Source organism: Palaemon carinicauda, chromosome 3, assembly GCF_036898095.1.
Source record: "Palaemon carinicauda isolate YSFRI2023 chromosome 3, ASM3689809v2, whole genome shotgun sequence".
NCBI lineage: Eukaryota > Metazoa > Arthropoda > Malacostraca > Decapoda > Palaemonidae > Palaemon > Palaemon carinicauda.
Window position 1 is genome coordinate 44,173,228 of NC_090727.1, and position 14,133 is coordinate 44,187,360.

General features: G+C 40.8%; 1 long non-coding RNA gene and 1 pseudogene across 1 annotated transcript in view; one reads left to right on the top strand and one right to left on the bottom strand.

Moving 5' to 3' along the window:
• Positions 1-14,133, top strand: part of LOC137638264 (uncharacterized) — a 466,810-nt gene that overhangs the window by 331,847 nt on the left and 120,830 nt on the right. The gene's annotated exons all lie outside the window — the stretch shown is intronic.
• LOC137638258 (ATP-dependent DNA helicase DDX11-like) overlaps positions 1-14,133 on the bottom strand; it is a 138,711-nt pseudogene that overhangs the window by 46,241 nt on the left and 78,337 nt on the right.

Sequence of the window (14,133 nt, forward strand, 5' to 3'; positions counted from 1 at the left end):
CGAAGAAACAGCATAGCAAACTGGAAAATAAAACAGAATAATTATCTAACAGAAATTCCCCCGGGTGAAACCTCGAGGGAAAAAACATAAGAACGAAAGAAGGTATGCGCACCCCCTCTCCCACCCGGCATGCCCAGGTGAGGGGGGGGGACGAAGGTTAACAAAACAGAATTATAACATTATAATTATGCAACTGACTTTGAATGTACCAAGGATCACTGAATCCCGAAGGGACTTGAGGCTTGGGCAGAAAAGTTAAAACACAATTATATTCATAAAAATAATTGACACAAATAAAACGAAATAGCGACTCGGTCCTGAGAGGCTATCGTAGCCGTAGTACGGAGTAAGAGGTGAACGACCTCAAGAGAAGAGCAACCATGGTGGCCTGGGAGTGAAAGGCCGTGATCAAGAAAAGATCGTAGTGGCTTGCAAAGCCGGCGATACTCTCGTAGAACGTACACAACACCGAAAGCAAAGGAAACTTACTATTTCCTATACACCAAAATATACATAAACATCAATAATGTTTAAATATATTAAGTATAAGAAAAGGTAATTTAAAAGACAAAACAATAATGGCCGTCAAGTGAGGATAGGAGCGGAGACCTCCGATCTCTATCTGAGCCAAAAGTAAAGTGGAGTATTCTCTGGTGTGTGAGGGGGAGGGGTAGCTAGCTACCCTTCCCTAACCCCCGCTAACTAGCGGTGGGGTAGGAAACCCTCGTTAATCTTTATGGCTCGTCATCGGCTGCGCCGAAGTAATCATCCCATGTAAATAGCGTGGTTTGTATTTCAGTTACGGAGCAAATAGAAAACAAGTGCTGTACCCCATAATTAAGAATGATAGGTAATGTCCTACTGAGTTGCTCATGCGTACTCAGTAATACATTTATTTACCTAACGGAACCACCTATATAAACCTCTGAAATCAAATGATAAGGTTTATTCTTGACTTTAGATCTGGGGATGACTGGAAGCCCTGAAATAAGATTACCTTTTGATTTATCCTTCCCAGACTTCTGACAGGTCATTCGAGATAAGAATGCAGAGGTGGAACTGCTTTCTGTTGTAGACTTCATTTCATGTGACTTTACAGAGCCTTCAAATTTTGGCTAAAGGAATGCAGCTGGAATTAAAGATATCTATTTGTAAATGAGAGCATTAAAATATGAGTTCTTATACTACTTTTGTTCTTACTGGTACAGTATAGCTTATGTAATGTATAGTTGCATGAATGACAGCTATTTCTGTTCCATTAGGCCCATTTTGGCAAGTCTGACCATATCCAGAGTTCCAAAAGATCTCGAAGGTGATGATCAATTATAGAAGAGATAGTCCATAGGGGCATTGCCCCTTTCACTTGTGCTTCACTTTCTCCTTTCACTTACCTGCTAAACTTCATCTTAATATGCTGTCCATCAATCAATAGAGAAGTAGTTAAAGAAATAGTAAAACAATATAGAAAAGAATGTCCTCATATGAGTTTAAAACCAATAAGTAAACAAACACTGACACCTCGTTTTATAGAGGAGCCAAAACCAAAGTGACTTGAATTAACTTAAGGACATCACCAGCGTTGTTTATCTGTTCACGTGATTGCTTTATTGCAAAAACTAATATCGACGTCTCAAAAACATAGAAATGTGGTTAAGGCATTATTCTATAAATTTTACTGAAAAGTAGATGGGAACAAGGCAATTACCACTCAGCATGCAGCCATGGGTCATTTCAGGAGTGCAAAAGATATGAAAGGCAAGTCAAATAAAGTGAGGGAAGAGGTGAAATAGTTGCATGCACTTTTCAATTCATTGATGAATGATAGCCAAAATATATGGGATGTGTAAATTATCCATCAACAGAAAATACAAGGGTTTATATGCTGAATTCAATTAATTGAAAAAATTTAGACTTTAATAGAGGATCTTGATTCTGTAAGGCGCAGTGAACATTCCGGCACCTTACTGAAAGACCTCTATGTAATTATGACCACTAGACCTGACTATGGAAGTTAGGTTAGTGCATACAACCAGGCAGACACGTCTGAATTATTGAAGACAAGGAATAATGAGAAGTTGAATAAGTTAAAACCAAAAAGGTTCATCACTAATTTGGCTGGGAAATATTGGAGTGTCATATCATTATTAACTCCACAAAAGACAACTATTCTCTGTAATTCCCCCTCAACTAGAAATTAATTTCCTCGACCATAATGAGGGGGGGTTACCAACTTTATATTAAAGCTCAACTATGATAAGTGATGAGGCACACAGTCTCACCCCACAAACAGCATACAAATAATTTATAAAATCAAGTATAAATTGGGTTGAATAAGCGCTAGATATTATGAATTAACAGGGAAAATTTATATATGTTAAATTAATATCTAAAACCACAGAAATCAAGTATTTAGCCTTTAATAACATGATATTCTTCCTTACCTTATGAGCAATTTTACTTTTCTCAATATACTGAATGAGCTTGTATATGTTCAAATTGTCAATCAGTGTTTCAGACATGAAGCTATGGACACCATACATTCTTGTAAACTGATTTTTCATGCCACCATTATAGTTGCTGTTGACACCGGTTCCAAATTTACCAGGCCCGTTCTCTTTCCTTCCTGGTGTATATTCAAAATAAATAAAAAATATTTAGATATATATCACCACACTTGCTTATATCTATTACATGTACTAAATATAAGAAATTACTATAGCACTGTCAAGTTCCCATAATATAAAAGTCTTCTAAAGTTAAAAAATGATATTTTAATTATAAAATAAATTTTTGAATATACTTACCCGGTGAATATATAGCTGCAACTCTGTTGCTCGACAGACAAACTGTACAGAAAAAACTCGCCAGCGATCGCTATACAGGTTGCGGGTGTGCCCAACAGCGCCATCTGTCGGCCAGATACCAAGCTCTATGTAAACAAAGATTCAATTTTCTCCTCGTCCCACTGTGTCTCTATTGGGGAGGAAGGGAGGGTCATTTAATTTATATATTCACCGGGTAAGTATATTCAAAAATTTATTTTATAATTAAAATATCATTTTTAAATATTTAACTTAGCCGGTGAATATATAGCTGATTCACACCCAGGATGGTGGGTAGAGACCAGTAATATATGTTTACATTTTATGAGCTAAGAGTTTTTATTTCATTTTAGAAGATATCAAAATAACAAAAACAAAATAAATAGTTACCTGGTAAGGAAGTCGACTTGAACGATTACTCTGCCTTATAAGTACGTCTTCCTTACGGAGCCTCGCGATCCTCTTAGGATGCTGATCGACCCCTAGGAGCTGAAGTATCAAGGGTTGCAACCCATACAACAGGACCTCATCAAACCCCTAATCTAGGCGCTCTCAAGAAATGACTTTGACCACCCGCCAAATCAACCAGGATGCGAAAGGCTTCTTAGCCTTCCGGACAACCCATAAAAACAACATTAAAAAACATTTCAAGAGAAAGATTAAAAGGATATGGAATTAGGGAATTGTAGTGGTTGAGCCCTCACCCACTACTGCACTCGCTGCTACGAATGGTCCCAGTGTGTAGCAGTCCTCGTAAAGAGACTGGACATCCTTTAGATAAAAAGACGCGAACACTGACTTGCTTCTCCAATAGGTTGCGTCCATTATACTTCGCAGAGATCTATTTTGCTTAAAGGCCACGGAAGTTGAAACAGCTCTAACTTCGTGCGTCTTCACCTTAAGCAAAGCTCGGTCTTCCTCACTCAGATGTGAATGAGCTTCTCGTATTAACAGTCTGATAAAGTATGATAAAGCATTCTTTGACATAGGCAAAGATGGTTTCTTAACTGAACACCATAAAGCTTCAGATTGGCCTCGTAAAGGTTTGGTACGCTTTAAATAGAACTTAAGAGCTCTCACCGGGCATAAGACTCTTTCTAGTTCATTGCCTACAATCTCCGATAAGCTGGGAATATCGAAAGATTTAGGCCAAGGCCGAGAAGGCAGCACATTTTTGGCTAGAAAACCAAGTTGTAGCGAACAGGTGGCTTTTTCTGACGAAAATCCGATGTTCTTGCTGAAGGCATGAATCTCACTGACTCTTTTAGCTGAGGCTAAGCATACCAGGAAAAGAGTCTTTAGAGTGAGATCTTTCAGGGAGGCTGATTGTAGCGGCTCAAACCTGTCTGACATGAGGAATCTTAGTACCACGTCTAAATTCCAACCAGGGGTAGCCAAACGACGCTCCTTGGTGGTCTCAAAAGACTTAAGGAGGTCTTGAAGATCTTTATTGTTGGAAAGATCTAAGCCTCTATGCCGGAAGACCAATGCCAACATGCTTCTGTAGCCCTTGATAGTGGGAGCTGAAAGGGATCGTCCTTTTCTCAGGTATAAGAGAAAATCAGCTATTTGAGCTACAGAGGTACTGGTCGAGGATACAGAAACTGACTTGCACCAGTCTCGGAAGACTTCCCACTTCGATTGGTAGACTCTAATGGTGGATGCTCTCCTTGCTCTAGCAATCGCACTGGCTGCCTCCTTCGAAAAGCCTCTAGCTCTCGAGAGTCTTTCGATAGTCTGAAGGCAGTCAGACGAAGAGCGAGGAGGCTTGGTGTACCTTCTTTACGTGAGGCTGACGTAGAAGGTCCACCCTTAGAGGAAGACTTCTGGGAACGTCTACTAGCCATCGAAGTACCTCGGTGAACCATTCTCTCGCGGGCCAGAGGGGAGCAACTAACGTCAACCTTGTCCCTTCGTGAGAGGCGAACTTCTGCAGTACCTTGTTGACAATCTTGAACGGTGGGAATGTGTAGAGATCCAGATGTGACCAATCTAGGAGGAAGGCATCTATATGTATTGCTGCTGGGTCCGGGACTGGGGAGCAATAGATTGGAAGCCTCTTGGTCAGCGAGGTTGCAAAGAGATCTATGGTTGGTTGGCCCCAAGTGGCCCAAAGTCTCTTGCACACATCCTTGTGGAGGGTCCATTCTGTTGGAATTACTTGCCCTTTCCGACTGAGACAATCTGCTATGACATTCAAGTTGCCTAGGATGAACCTCGTTACTAGGGAGATGTCTTGACCTTTTGACCAGATGAGCAGGTCCCTTGCGATCTCGTACAACGTCAGTGAGTGGGTACCTCCTTGTTTGGAGATGTACGCCAAGGCCGTGGTGTTGTCTGAGTTTACTTCCACCACTTTGCCTCGAAGGAGAGACTTGAAGCTTTTCAAGGCCAGATGTACTGCCAACAGCTCCTTGCAGTTGATATGCATGCTCCTCTGACTCGAGTTCCACAGTCCTGAGCATTCCCGACCGTCTAGTGTCGCGCCCCAGCCCACGTCCGATGCGTCCGAGAAGAGAACGTGGTTGGGAGTCTGAACAGCCAGGGGAAGACCCTCTCTTAGGTTGATATTGTCCTTCCACCAAGTCAGACAAGACTTTATTTTTTCGGAAATCGGGATCGAGACCGCTTCTAGCGTCTTGTCCTTTTTCCAGAGAAAAGCTAGATGGTATTGAAGAGGACGGAGGTGTAGTCTTCCTAGTGACACAAATTGTTCCACGGATGACAGCGTCCCTACCAGACTCATCCACAGCCTGACTGAGCAGCGTTCCTTCTTCAGTATCTTCTGGATGGATAGCAGGGCTTGATCTATTCTGGGGGCTGATCGTCTTGTTGTTCAGCAACGTCCTCATCAGATAGTTCCTCATCCGAAAACTGATGAGGAAATGGCAACGGAGTGGGCAACGTCTGGCTCGCTGAGTCCGGTCGCACTGGTGCATGCGTGACGGAGCCGGACGCAATATCATGGAACTGCTGCACAGTCTGTGAACTGTCAACAACCATGGGTGCGCGAGGAAGCACAGCGTCCACCCGAGACTGTCTAGACCGTCTGGGTTGTGCAGTCAACACCATACCGGGTTGCTGAGGTTGACGCACTGCGTCAAAACAAGTCACCTCTGCTGGTTGTTGAACGTCCTGAACGTCAACAACCACCTCCGAGCGTCGCTTAACGTCAACGTGCGGCTGGCAACCCACACTGGGTCGCATCGGTGGAGGAACCACCTCAACTGGTAGACGCGAGAAGGTTACCTCAGCGTCAACAGGACGCACAACCGACCGGTTGGAAGGTTGTTGGCCAGAAGGTTCGGCAGCAACCTTCTCCGCATTAAAGTCCTCTATCAAGGACGCAAGCTTGGACTGCATGTCTTGCAGCAAAGCCCATTTAGGGTCTACGGGAGCAGGTGCGGCAACAGACGGGGTTAGCGACTGAGGCGGTACCGCTTTCCATCCCTGAAAGCCTTGTTTATGCATGACATAATTGTACAGCAAAACTTCAAAGGCTCGAAAACAGCTGTGAAGTTGACCTGTAAAAAACTTGGAGCGTCTCCTGGCCAGGCGCCAGGGAGAGTCTACGAGATTTGAGAAGTCTATCTGGGCAGAGGCATGAACTCCCAAGCCGAGAACTTCTCTCGTGTCATATCAGACTCTCGCTCTATAAGCCAGTTTAAAAGAAGGGAAAGCAAAGGCTGTATCCCCCAAACTCCTCCTGGTGATAAACCAGTCGCCTAGCAAACGTAAAGCTCTCTAGGAGAGCGAGAGAGCACTAGCTTATAAACAACGGCTTCGAAGTAGCTAGGCCTAGTGTAAGCTCTGACGTTTAGGCGAACGAGGAGCAGCAGTTACAAAAAGATCCGAACAAAGATCCTTAAAAAAAATCATCATGATTTAATTAAAGTCCATAGAGGGCTAAGCAGCTTTAGGCTCCTCTCCATCTGACAGAGTCCTCAAGGGAATATCAGTAGGAGGGGGAACAGCAACTTCCTCATCTACAGGAACCTTGTCCGATAAAAGCTGAGTCTCAAGCAAGGGAGAGACCTACCGTGGTGGCAATGCTTTACAAGCAGAGTCCACACTCCCTGGTGCATTAGTAGCGGACCAGGACGCAACGTCATGTAACTGCTTGACAGTCTGTGAACTGTCAACAACTGAACTGTCAACCACAACAGGTGCGTGAGGACGCACAGCGTCCACTCGAGACTGCTTTGACAGCCTAGACTGAGCAGTCAAAACAACTCTAGAATGCGGAGGTTGACGCACAGCGTCAAAACAAGTCAACTCCGATTGTTAGCGAACGTCTTGAACGTCAACAGGAGCATCAGCAAGTGGCCTAACGTCCAAATGCGGCTGAAAATCCACACGAGACCGCATCGAGTGTGGTTCTAAACAACCTGACTGACGTGACTTAGCTACGCTAACGTCAACAGGAAGCACAAAGGAACGTTAGGTTGGCTGAAAGCCAGGATATCGATGAGATAAACGGCTAGACTCAACGGACTAATCGGCAGAATAGTCTTCCATAAGGGAGGCAAGCATATTCTGCATGTCTTGCCGTACAACCCATTAAGGATCAACGGAAATGGTTGTGGTAAGAGACGAGGGTAACGTCTGTGACCGCAACACTTTGCCAACAAAAAAGACTCTCGGAGTCTGTGTTACGCTTTTGTTAGGCGGCGAGCAGTTATCCGATGACTGCATAGGGTCAGAGCTGTCCTAATGGCTGTAACCAGGACGCTGGACCTGTCCTGAAAGGACTGACTTTCGCTTAAGGGCTTCGAAACCTTGTGACAGGTTTCTTATGCGAAAAGCCTTCGGATGACGAGGAGAAAAAACGTCTCTCTCGTCTTATGGTAGGGGAGATCTTGATAAGATACACCCGATACCATAGAGGGAAACGTCTGTTCGTTGATCAAGGCCTCTCGAACCCATAAGTCGTTCGACATTACTTCTCGCCTGTTTGGGAGCTTGCAAGAGGTCCCGGACTAGGTGAACGACAGGCACGAACAGACGAACCCTCGGACGCAACACTGTAACACTTTGCGCAATATCACTTTATCACTTCGATTTCCTGTTTTGCACTTATTTCACTGAAATCGAAACTTTTACTGATTTCTACCTGAAGCACGCAATTCTACCCTTCATCAAAAGGTAGTAATTGCGAAATCAGTCGTATAATGCAAGCTCATTAATACCAGCAAAAAACAGAAAACATATCTTAAGATAAAAAATTCAGTGGCTGGGGAAGAGACTAAACACTAGTTCATATAAACTACGTTTTCAATCTCTCACCGCACATAGCCTGGGGACGAGAATAAAAAACTAAAAACGTTTTATCCTTTCTCCCCGTACAGAGACTAGGGACGAGAGTAACTCGAGAACAACGTTACCCGCTTGAACGGAACGTTTTCTCTCCTCTCTCCCTCCGTCTCTATCTCTCTCTCTCTTTCTCTCTTGATTTCGCACCTAAGAGAAGAGCCCAATTACATTTCGTCAAAAAAACATGTTATTTGACCAAAGGAAAAAACTGAAAGGTTTTTCAATTAAAAAGTTCCTTTAAAAAAGAATTTAAAACATTTAAGCTTTGAAAGAATAATGAACAAAACGTCAGAATCGATTTACTCTTTCTGCAAAGTGAAACCGTGATACTCTCTCTCTCTATCGTAACGATAGAGCGCAAACTGCGTAGTATAAATAAACTAAACGTTAGTTCATCTTTGAAAACAGTACGAAGACTATTCAAAGAAATTCTTTCATAAAATATTTATTAAAAATATTCATTTAAAAGGTTTTAAATCATTAGCTCTTTAAAAGCTATTTACGATTGCAAAGGGCTCAACGTTGTTTAACTTCGGTTTCCAAGTTAGGACCGCCTACTCTCAGGAAAGGTCGCATATAAACAAAACATTAAAATTTATTATTATATGTTTATAATAAATGGAAAGTTAATCGAAGAGGCCTAATAAAGGCGGAGAGATATAAAATATATAGAGGAAAATCTAAAATTAATTTATAACGTGATAAGATAATTACTAAAAGCCTAAACACACTTCCGTCTAAGGGAAGGGTCGGCCATTTAAAAGTGAAAGAAAGTCCATACTCTCTTTGTCACCATAACTAAATCTATCCAAAACGAGTTCAAGATTTAAGATGAAGATAAAACACCTGCACTGCGAAAGCTCAAACCAGAATATAGTACTTCACCAAAGATGATGGGAAAAACTCCAGGTTTCAACAGCGAGTAAAGTACGTCTTGTCGACACGTCGACAGAGAGAAAATTGAGTCTTTGTTTACATAGAGCTTGGTATCTGGCCGACAGATGGCGCTGTTGGGCACACCCGCAACCTGTATAGCGATCGCTGGCGAGTTTTTTCTGTACAGTTTGTCTGTCGAGCAACAGAGTTGCAGCTATATATTCACCGGCTAAGTTAAATATTTAAAAAACAATATTATTAGTACTATAAGAATCCTCAAATCACAATATTTTTAAGACTAATTATGGTTTTCCATTTAAATTATCCCCTAAATTTCAGTTAGATTTTCCTTGGTTTAACACACTCTCTATCCAAATATCTATAAAGTCCAGTTCTTCATCAGGATCCTTTACCCCTGATTTTCTGAGCTTTGCTAATGGGTCTTCTTTCTGGTACTTCCAAATCAATTACTTTTCTTAAGTGCTCTTCAAGCCTTTCCATCACAGGTCCAAACCATCTTAACACTTGAAATCCTAAGTTTGTTTTCCAGCCTCTGGACACCATAACTCTTAAGAACTTCCTCATTTGAGGCATAATCTTCCTCCTGAACTCCAGCCATGCACCCAAGCCATTTGTAATCAAATGTCTTTAAAATCCTAATTGATTAGCGACAATCTGTGTCAACGATGCATATATTAATATATTCCTTATGCACAAACATTTTCACCATTTACTCAAGATATATCATCTTATATCAGTGGACTAGTATCCTTTTTTCACTTCATCCATGCTGTTAATATATTCTTCTTACTGCCTCCCAATATTGTACCTGATTGACCATCCAGAAAAACCCCAAGGTACCAGATACTCTATATACAGTTTTCTAAAACCTGCCTGGCTACAACATGGTGCTTCTTCTTCTTCCTCCAACTCTTCTTTTCTTCCCCATTTACTTTTTACATTACAATTATCAAAAATACCTTAACCCATTAATATTTTGGAATTATAAACATTTCATGTGACTCCATCTTTTATAGTAAATATATTCTCACCCCATCTATCCAAATGGACACTTGCATAACCTTTTTCTATCTTTATTTCCTTTCAAATTCCATCAAGATTTGTTTCTCTTATAAAAATTTTGAATTCTCTCCCCATGAGCCACTCTTTTAACTTTTTAAATATTTATGAAACTATTCACTGTTCTGCTTTTAAGCTTTACTGCTAAAAATTAAAATGCAGAACCAAAAAGCATCCATACTAGTTGCTGTACTGTATTAATCATAATAGCAATACCTAACAGAACCCAGCACTCAATAAAAATATAGAAAAATAAAGGAGAAAATTGTCTCCAATCCAAAATAAAATAACACAAAATACTGACCTTCATTTAACAATTTAATTTGTGAATTAATGAAAAAACGGATTTGTTTGATGTACAGTAAATTACGTGGCGACAACCTCTTTCCATAGCGTTGCATATACTGACTCAGCTGTGCATGAGCTCCCATGAACTGTAAAAAAGTAATTAATTATTGCCAATTCTAAAGATGTTTTAATCATAAAAATAAGCAAAAATATAAGAAATTAAACATTAAGGAGTATGAATGTATGTTTGAGAGGCAGTAAACTATTTGCTATAAAAAAATCAAGAAAATACTGTAGCTTTTATTGAAAAACTTGTCACTAAATTACCTGCAATTTGCTAACAAACACTGAATGGATGTTAGCTATTGTCTCCAGTAAGTTATGTCCTTCATCTATAATAACAACATTCCCTTTCAGTTTGATTTGGCAAGCTTCTCTAGTACTCTTGTGAAGTAATGTACTGTAGGGAAGAATAACAAGCTGAAAGAATAATAAATTTTAAAAGTAATTTGTATTTTTTTCTAACTATACAAAACCGAGTCTTTTAATGGGAATTTGACTTAAGCAAAGCTGGAACAGCTGTTAAAGTTTAACAAGGTAGTTATAACTACTGGCAGATGGTGGGGATGCCCCGCCAACCTGTTAGTTAACAAGATACTACTTCTGACCTTAGGATTTGCGTAATGGTTGAGGCTGGAAGTGTAACTTAAAGTAGTTAGGTCTATACTATTACTAATACTATAAAGTTTTGCACTGAGGCAAGTCCTTTTTCATGGATTACTCGCCCTCCATAATTCTTTACTCATGGCCACCTCTTTCAGCTCTTGGTGCCTTCTCCCTCCCTAGAATTAGGTATGGGCTATCTCAGGCTGTGTAAAGTTTGGCGCTGCAAAAGAAAATACAATGCCAAACACAGACTGGTCTTTGGTCAGGGTTATTGAGTGGAATTTTGTGCATTTGTTGAGGATCCATAGACAAATCAAGTGCACTTCAATAAACATTTATAACAGACACAGCACATTGCAAAAACATCCTCAATAAGGGAGAGCAGCATCACAAATTCTTCCAAGACTTTTGTTTTGTCCAGACAATGATCCTTCCCAGGTGTCATGTGTGTTCAAAAGAAACCTACATATTAGTCTATTACCATATAAAGTAATGCAAAAGGAAGTAAAATGTCTTCAAATCTAGGAAGTTGTTTACTGATAACAGGTTAGCTACCAAGTTAGTTATATTCTTACTTTCCTGAAACCCACAACTCACAGATTACAGGGGTAGTAGGGATAGCCTGTCAACATAAAATTTTCTTTTTACCCAGGTAAAAAACATAGAAAATTCACAAATACCCATTACTTAGGCTGATGCAATTCACAACTTTGTTATAAATTTTTTTAGTAAATGTTTGTTGTGGTATCATGGCCGAGATACAAAGCATAATTTTAACATCTTTAATGCATACTCAATGCAACATTCTATTAATTGGCTTTGAAATTTCAGCTCAGGAACTTAAGCTTAAGACGACTATTAACAGCACCATGATGATAAAATGAAAAGAAATATTCTGAAAATTCCTATGATTATGAAAATGGATCTACTGTAATGGTTAATTACTGTATTCACAAAAGTTAAAATTCCAAAGGGGTAACTAAACCCTGAACCGACTAGAAAATAACACGTAGAAAAAAACATAAGAGGATGAAAAGATCTAGGTATTGCTACATACATCAAGTGTACAATAAGGTAAGATGCAGTAGATCCTCCCTCTAGTGCAGTGGTTCTTAACCTGGGGTATACGAAACCTTAAGCCTGGGGGTACGAGACATGATAGCCAGTGCAATGGTAGCTACTGTACAGTATATTTACCATGAGAAAGCAAAACATGTATTTTCCAAATATTTCTATTACTATAATTGTCTAAATTAATTTTTTTTAAGTTAGTACTGTAAACAATTATGATATTTTAATTATAAAATAAATTTTTGAATATACTTACCCGGTGAATATATAATAGCTGCTGCTCCGGCGGCTCGACAGAAAACACACAAAAACTCGCGAGCGATCGCTATGAAGGTTGCGGGTGTGCCCACCAGCGCCAACTATCGGCCAGATACCGCATATGCATGTAAACAAGCCTCAATTCTTCTCATCCCGCTGCGTCTCTATTGAGGAGGAAGGGAGGGCCTTTAATTTATATATTCACCGGGTAAGTATATTCAAAAATTTATTTTATAATTAAAATATAATTTTTAAATATTTAACTTAGCCGGTGAATATATAATAGCTGATTCACACCCATGGTGGTGGGTAGAGACCAGAGTTAATTAAGTTTACAGCGTATATGCTTAGAGTTTTTGACAGTTATAACATAACAAAACCCAAATATATAGGTACCTGGTAAGGAAGTTGACTTAGACGATTACTCTGCCTTGTTAGTCTGTCTTCCTTACGAAGCCCAGCGATCCTCTTAGGATGCTGAAAGACTCCCAGGAGCTGAAGTATCAAGGGCTGCAACCCATACAACAGGACCTCATCAAACCCCTAATCTGGGTGCTCTCAAGAAATGACTTTGACCACCCGCCAAATCAACCAGGATGCGAAAGGCTTCTTAGCCTTCCGTACAACCCAAAAACAAGATTAAAAACATTTCAAGAGACAGATTAAAAGGATATTGGAATTAGGGTAATGTAGTGGTAGAACCCTCACCCACTACTGCACTCGCTGCAACGAATGGACCCAGTGTGTAGCAGTCCTCGTAAAGAGTCTGGACATCTTTTAAGTAAAATGACGCGAATACCGACTTGCTTCTCCAAAAGGTCGCGTCCATAATACTTTGCAGAGATCTATTTTGCTTAAAGGCCACGGAGGTTGCTATAGCTCTTACTTCATGCGTCTTAACCTTAAGCAAACATCGGTCTTTCTCATTCAAGTGAGAATGAGCCTCTCGTATTAAAAATCTGATAAAATATGACAAAGCATTCTTTGACATAGGCAATGATGGTTTCTTAACTGAGCACCATAATGCCTCAGATCCACCTCGTAAGGACTTAGTACGGGCTAAGTAGAACTTAAGAGCTCTAACTGGACATAGCACTCTTTCAAGTTCGTTGCCTACGATCTCTGATAAGCAAGGTATATCAAAAGATTTAGGCCAAGGACGAGAAGGCAGTTCATTTTTGGCCAGGAAACCAAGTTGAAGTGAACATGTGGCTTTTTCTGTAGAAAAGCCGATGTTCTTACTGAAGGCATGAAGTTCACTGACCCTTTTTGCCGAAGCCAAGCACACTAGGAAAAGCGTCTTGAGGGTGAGATCCTTCAGGGAGGCTGAATGTAATGGCTCAAACCTGTCTGACATGAGGAACCTTAGGACTACGTCTAAGTTCCATCCAGGAGTCGCCAAACGACGTTCCTTAGAGGTCTCGAAAGACTTAAGGAGATCTTGGAGATCTTTATTGTTGGAAAGATCTAAGCCTCTATGACAAAAGACCGAAGCCAACATGCTCCTGTAGCCCTTAATCGTGGGAGCTGAGAGGGAGCGAACATTTCTCAGATGTAAAAGAAAATCTGCGATTTGGGCTACAGAGGTACTGGACGAGGACACAGATGCTGACTTGCACCAGTCTCGAAAGACTTCCCACTTCGACTGGTATACTCTAATGGTAGAAGCTCTCCTCGCTCTTGCAATCGCACTGGCTGCCTCCTTCGAAAAGCCTCGAGCTCTTGAGAGTCTCTCGATAGTCTGAAGGCAGTCAGACGA